At 40.4% G+C, this 7,523-nt stretch overlaps 1 pseudogene; it reads left to right on the top strand.

Annotated features, from left to right (window-relative positions):
• The first annotated feature begins 4,701 nt into the window (after positions 1 to 4,701).
• LOC114891283 lies at positions 4,702 to 6,361 on the top strand (annotated as a pseudogene).
• Positions 6,362 to 7,523: the final 1,162 nt, after the last annotated feature.

The following is a 7,523-nucleotide window of genomic DNA, read 5'->3' on the forward strand; positions in this document are numbered from 1 at the left end:
TACAATAGCCCGGAGATGGAAACCACCTAAGTGTCCATCATCAGATGAATGGATAAAGAACATGTGGCACATATATACAATGGAATAATACTCAGCCATAAAAAGAAACGAAATTGAGCTATTTGTAATGAGGTGGATAGACCTAGAATCTGTCATACAGAGTGTAGTAAGTCAGAAAGAGAAAGACAAATACCGTATGCTAACACATATATATGGAATTTCAGGAAAAAAAATGTCATGGAGAACCTAGGGTAAGACAGGAATAAAGACACAGACCTACTAGAGAATGGACTTGAGGATATGGGGAAGGGGAAGGGGAAGCTGTGACAAAGCGAGACAGAGGCATGGACATATATGCACTACCAAACGTAAGGTAGATAGCTAGTGGGAAGCAGTCGCATAGCACAGGGAGATCAGCTGGGTGCTTTGTGACCGCCTGGAGGGGTGGGATAGGGAGTGTTGGGGGGAGGGAGACGCAAGAGGGAAGAGATATGGGAACCTATGTATATGTATAACTGATTCACTTTGTTATAAAGCAGAAACTAACACACCATTGTAAAGCAATTATACTCCAATAAAGATGTAAAAAAAAAAAAAAGAGCTTGTTAAAAAAATGGAATTCAAGCCCACCAGTACTACTGAATCAGAATCTGCACTTTTACAATCTCCCCAGTGTACTTGTGTACCATGAATAGTTGAAAGGTTCATTTCTACCTTGACATGTCTTTTCTGTCTGAGAAATACACACATTTTATCCAGTTTGATATAAATAAAACACTCAAAAATGTAAAAAAGAAAAGAAAGAAAGAAAGGGTTTTCTGTGGAATACACGAGTTATACCTATTTTTAGTATTCTTGATTAAATATTTGTATTCTCGACTAAATATTTGTATTCTCAACAGTTTGTTTTATTCCTAAGTGTAATCTTTACATTTTTTCCACATGTTTTACTATGAAAATTTCCAAAGATACAGAAAAGTTAAAATAATCACTTAGTGTATATACCATATACCCTCCACCTCTTCTATAATGGTCAGATTCCGATATGTTTGCTTCATGCTCCACCTATCATTCTTCAAACTGTGATATATCTGTCATTCTTCAGTCATCATATTTTGATGTTTTTCATATACATGAAGTATGTATTTTGATGTATTCATGTATTTCCATATACTTTAGAATGCATACATAAAATTGAGTGTAATGTTCTTGGGAGCAAAATTTATATGCAGTGATATATACAAAACTTAAGTGCATCTAAGTATAATTTCAAGGCACCTTGGTCTTTCTTGTTTCTGCTCTAAGTTTTGCATCCTTATTCTACACCAGATGTCCCTGTTTCACTATAGTTCATATATTCTAAATGCCACAAATCGCAAAGAATCCTGTTGTGTCCCTAGCCCTTAGCCAATATGCTGCTTATTCTTATCAGGATACTAATATGTCATTTAGCTTTGTACTAGGCTGTTCTCTGTCACATTCTTATAGGAATATTGAACCAAAGCAGGCAGCCATCAGCATTTAGTAGTAACAGAGGAAAATAGATACAAACACAAAAATGCCAAAGCATAAGATAATTAATCCCTCAGTGAAAGGTCATTTATAACTTGGGTATACAAAATTGACATTACTAAAATAAATAATCGGGACTTCATACATAGGATCTATTTTCCTGACAAAAGATAGCCTACCTGTACCTGATTTGTATTAAAATGTGCTATGAAAGGCAATATTGTTAGCCTAAAGGCATGGTACATTGCTAATGTGAAATTTTACCTTAGGTTTACAAATGATAACAATTGACTGTCAACAGGCTACCCTGTAAAATCAATTACCTCTGCTCTAAATAAAATTTTAGTGGCTTTATAAATAATTTAAACTAAGGGCTATATAAGTACCTGAATATTTCCATCGCCCTCAAGAATAGTTTTGTCATTGCAGTCTTATGTCTTCATTAAAGGCATTTTTTCATAGAGTTAAAAAATTGTTAAAACAGTACATAAAATTTTAATATCTACAAAACATGTCACTTCTTTAATTCTCTAGACAGTCCTACATTCGACAATGTTAACGTAATTTAGGAGCCAAACCACCCCATCACAATTCTTTCTATGTGTTTAGGGGAGCCTGCAATAAATATGAAAAATATCGCTATCACACTATATGTAAAAAATGTGTTCCAGGATATCAGAGTGACTCAAACTCTTAGTGAATACAAAACACCAATAGGTGAAACCGTAGTTTGCTTATGTGTATAATATGAGCTGAATAATAATGTAAGTATGATGATCCATCTCATACATTATCAATAGTTGAATGATGCCGAGGAGTTAGACAAGGGCCATTTACAAATAAAATACTAAACTTAACGGTTTATTAGTTAATTTCAAAACGGAATATTCACAGGACTTAGAAGTTAAATATTTGGTATTTTATGAATTCTAATTCTTCATAACCATTTTTCTTTGTAATTTTTTACTTTTCACTTATTATAAAAACGATAGCAATTCCTAAACATGAATCAAATAGTCTTGACCATGAGACTGAGCTCCAGGCTTCGGTTTTCATGTTTGTGGTAGTCAGCCCAGAATTTTAAGTATGCAGTCTCTTTCACCATTGTAATCTATTGAGTGTAATAAAATCTAAAAGTCATTATTTTACTCCTGCTATGAAGCTCCCACATTTCAAAACTATTAAAATCAAACAATCTTCATCTTGTCAAATAATACCAAAATGTGTGGAGCAAAGTGGTGTCAAATAAGGCAATACAAAGAGAGGAGGGTAACAATTATTCATATACCCATAGTTTTATTCCAACTGGGGACAATAGAGTAGTAGTTTTATTCAAAAGTAAGTTACGATAATAAAACTTCCTTATCAGTTATTATCATTTTCCTTAAAATAATAAAATTGAATATTCACTAATAAATAATTGAAAAGAAATGTGTCCTTCCAGAAAATGTCCCAGCCAAACATTTAAAATTAACTATTATGTAAAGGTACATAATAGCTTTCTGCCTTTTAACTTTACTATGTTTATTCAGCAACGTTCTTCTAGGCAATGTGGCATTTCAGTTTTAGGGAACAGCAGGAAGAGTTGTAGGAGGTGAAGCCCTATATGTTAATAGAAACTATAAAATAGACCAGAAATAAAAATGCTGCTCATTCATCCATTCACACCTTTATCCTGAAAATGGTCTCTTGATTTAGTCTGTAAATGGATTTTGTAGTGAATGCCAAGGCAAACAAACTACCCTGCCTCAGAAGTTGATTTATTCATGAACCAAACCTAGAGACATGGTCTGGCCCAGTTCAGCCTGGGAAGGAAAGTGCACATCTGGATGGAAGTGGCCTTTGCCTAAAAGCCTGGCATTCAGACGGTGGTCTGACCCTAAATATTATCCCTCCTCTGTCCTCTCTTTTCTGATAAAACTGCTTAGGATTTTAACTTCTCTTTTTTGAGCATTCATAGTTGATAAATAATTATGTTATAGTACTCTTGGGGATATTTGTGAGCCAAAAGGTAAAGTATAAGGGCTGTTTTGACTTGCACATACCATCACTGACTCCATTTTACAGCTTCATCTTAGACTTGCAGTCCTACCGCTCTCCCCTTTCTGGGTGACTTACTCACAAAGAATGCCCCCAAGCCAGTTAAATTTCCAATCAACTTTTACACTTGCCTTCATCTGATATGAAAACAGAAAGAATGCCTTTTGCTGATGAAGATGGTTATTGGTCATGAGTTCCAATTTAGTTCCATTTAGTACCAGACATACTTCTCCCTGGTAGTCAGATTCTATTTTTAGCTTTGGCCTCTTCACAGTGCCCAGCACTCCTTTTGGCAGATGGGCATGCAGCCACAAATGCCTCTGGATCCTTGTCTGCCTGATCCTGCCTGTATGTAAGTTACCCACAATAAACTTCATAATTGCACTTTATTGAGTTGCCTGCTTCGTTTTTGGTCTGAAAGTTACTTCTCAGTTCAAAGGATATTATTCAATATCTCATTATTCAATGCCTTTCAACATTAGTCAAATTACTCTGAAGCCAACTGAATGGGTCTAAATCCTGGCTCTACCTTTTGCCATCAGGTGACATTAAAGAACTTCTCTGTTTTCACATCTGCACTAACTCTTTGAGGCAGAAACTGCACATGAGCTTTGGTCTTTAGATATTAATATAGTTGACATGACCTCAGGTAGTTTTATATTTTTCTTATCCTTCTTTCTGCTGAACTTGCAAGAGAATGTGTTTGTTTAGAGGGCTCTTAGAGGATGATTTTCTTTAAAATAGGCCTCAAGTTTAGAAGAGGATCTATAGATTTTTAGACCCTAGATCCCTGAAACACCCCTGAGGCTTCAGGAATAAGCCAAAGAGGCCTGTATATGGATTTGCTGATTGATGAAGAAGTTGACAAGCATTTTTACTCATTTGAAATCACATGTTCATTTAGCACCTCATCCCCCAGAAGCTTATACTCTAATGAGAGCCAGAGACAAAGTAAATATTAGAAAACAATATGATCTTGGAGTCGCGGGCATCCTGACTGCAGAGGCCCCAAAGCTGGCATAGTGATGAAGACACCTTCCAATGATCGGAGAATCTTTACCCGTGGGTACCTGCCTGGACCTGTGGCATCACCTTGAGCCAAAGGAACTTGTCTACCACTTCCCCGAAAACGTCTTTCTCTCCTAAGTCATGAGCCAGCAGGATGCGGTCTCCAGGCTTTCAGAATGCCTGCTCATAGCTGCGTACAAAGGCGAGGCGGATAATGTGTTTCAGCTCATTAACAAGGGCGCCAAGGTAGCCGTTACCAAGCATGGCTGGACTCCCTGCATCTTGCTGCCAATAAGGGCCGTCTTTCTGTGGTCCAGATCTTGCTGAAGGCTGGCTGTGATCTCGATGTCCAGGACGATGCTGGAGACACAGCACTTTATATTGCTGCTGCCCTAAATCACAAGAAGGTGGTTAAAATCTTAGTGGAAGCTGGAGCAGATGGGACCATTGTCAATAATGCAGGCCGGACTCCACTGGAGACTGCCTGCTACCACAATAATCCAAGAGTTGCTCTCCTCCTCACTAAAGTGCCCCAGGGAAGTGTCTCAGCAGGAGACACCCATAGCACTGAACAGGCTGTACCCAGAAAAGAAGAGTCCAGAGATTTCCTGTCCGCCTCCCCAGAGCCCAGAGCAAAGGACAACAGGCAGAAAAAGTCAGCGTTCTCTGACTCCACCCCACCAGCACACAAGCAGCCCTGACAGCAGAAGAACTCGCGCACTCACAATGACCCTAAAAAGAGGCCCAGGCATCGCTGTTTACCCCCATCCCCCATGAGTTCAGAGCATACCAGCTCTACACGCTGTACCGGGGCAAGGGCAGCAAAGTGATGCAGGCACCAATAAATGGCTCTCGATGTGAATCCCTGATCAACAAGCTGGAGAATCAGTTGGAGGCAACTGTGGAGGAGATCAAAGCAGAGCTGGTGTTGGTTCAGGATAAGATGAACACGAAGCTGGGACACATGGAGAATAAGACCCAGCACCAAATGCGGGTTCTGGACCAGCTGATGGTCGAGCGACTCTCAGCAGAGAGGAAGGAGTGCCTGAATCGCCTGTAGCAGCACTCGGACTCAGAGCAGCACGAGGGAGAGAAACGGCAGATGTCCTTGGTGGATGAATTAAAAACTTGGTGCATGTTAAAGATTCAGAATCTGGAGCTGAAGCTTTCTGGAGATTCTGGGGCCTCCAAGACTAAATCCACACCCTCCACTTGTGAGTCCTCCACAGGTGTGGAACAGTCAGTGGGGACTGCCGGTCCAGCAGCAGCCTCTGACAGCTCCCCCCAGGTGGCCAGGCCCAAGGAAAAGGCCCTCAGCTCCACAGCCACCCACAGACCCCAGCAGGAGCTGTCTTCCTCGGATTGTACAGGCTCCCGACTGAGGAATGTCAAGGTCCAGACAGCCTCGTTACCCTTGAAAGAGGCAGCCAAATGCAACCCACAGGCTGGGCCCTGTGTTGACAGAGGCACCCAAACCAAGAAGTCTGGGAAAAGTGGGCAGACGAGGCACCTAGGCCAGCACCCAGCACCCAGCACCACCTGCGGGCAGCCGCCACCAGCAGCAGGTGGCAAGCAGACTGCCCCTCACATTCGAGACACCTCCCAAGCGCTGGAGCTCACCCACTATTTCTTTGAGGCTGTTTCCACCCAGATGGAAAAGTGGTATGAAAGGATGATTGAAGAAGCATGAAGCCAAGCCAGTCAGAAAGCCCAGCAAGACAAGGCCACGCTGGAGGAACACATTAAAAGTTTAGAGGAGGAACTTGCTAAACTAAGGACTAAGGTACACAAGGAAAACTAGGGCCTGGGAAGTGGGACGAGAAAGAATTCCTGGGATTTCCCTGGTGGTCCAGTGGTTAAGACTCTGTGCTTCCAATGCAGGGGGCGGGGGTTCGATCCCTGGTCGGGGAACTAAGATCACACATGCTGTGTGGCCAGGGGTGGGAGGCGGTGGCGCTGGGGAAGGATTCCTGAGGATTTCCAGTCCTGCAACTGCAGAAGAGCTATGTCCAAGGTGTCGGTTGTTGTACACAGAGCAGAACTTGCCTTTAAAAAAAATCAGTAATTTCTAAAATGTGCCACACACATGCTTCCTATGCCCTGAAGTTATGAAGACTTCAACAATTAGACTGAAATTAGGGGAAATTTGCCTAGTTTCAGGTTTCATTACAGATTCGAAACCTCAGCCCAAGTTCATCTGAAGTTCAAAAGCTCAGATTAAGCAAGCCGTGCTAAGAAACTGAAGGATGTGTAAGCCTAAACTCTAATATTCAGGATATGAAATAATGTAAATGAAAAGCAAGAAAAATATGAATCCCTGTGAACTCAAATCAAGCAGTCATTCATATCAACATGCCTGCTGTGCCTAGACAGTGTCTTTCTGTAAGAGCTGTAACAGACACGCTGAACCCCCTCCCTCAAGTTCATAGTTCCCCAAATGCTGACGTTTTAACCAGGGGAAAACTCACCAAACAAATTTTGAGGAGAAGGATTTTCATGATGGCACAAGATCCAGTATATCTTAAAATGTTTTGAAAAGTCAGAGTGTGTTTAAATAATGGGTTAATTGGCTAATAGCACTGGGAATGTTTGTTAATAATGAGCTCAAATGAGAAAGGTTCAAATCATTGGATCATGGTTTCTGTATCTTTCAGCCAAAAGAAAGAAATAGTACAATCATTTAATCATAGTGATTTTAAAGTGGATTAATGGAAAAAACATTCACGTAACAATTACCTGAAACTTGTATAACCTAATTCATAGCCAGTTATCTTAGAGTACCTTTCTGAATTTGAGCTTATTGGTCTACATTTTATAAAGAAATAAGACTGTTTCTTGAAAGTATTTCATTTTGAACTGAGTTCTGTTATTGAAGAACCTCAAAAGCTTTCCACTGCTTTGTAGCAACTATATCAAGGTAAATAATGCAATAAATTGACTTGGATTCCCCAGCTTCATGGAGC

This window comes from Monodon monoceros, unplaced genomic scaffold (assembly GCF_005190385.1).
Source record: "Monodon monoceros isolate NGI ecotype Baffin Bay Population unplaced genomic scaffold, NGI_Narwhal_1 Super_Scaffold_11, whole genome shotgun sequence".
Lineage (NCBI taxonomy): Eukaryota > Metazoa > Chordata > Mammalia > Artiodactyla > Monodontidae > Monodon > Monodon monoceros.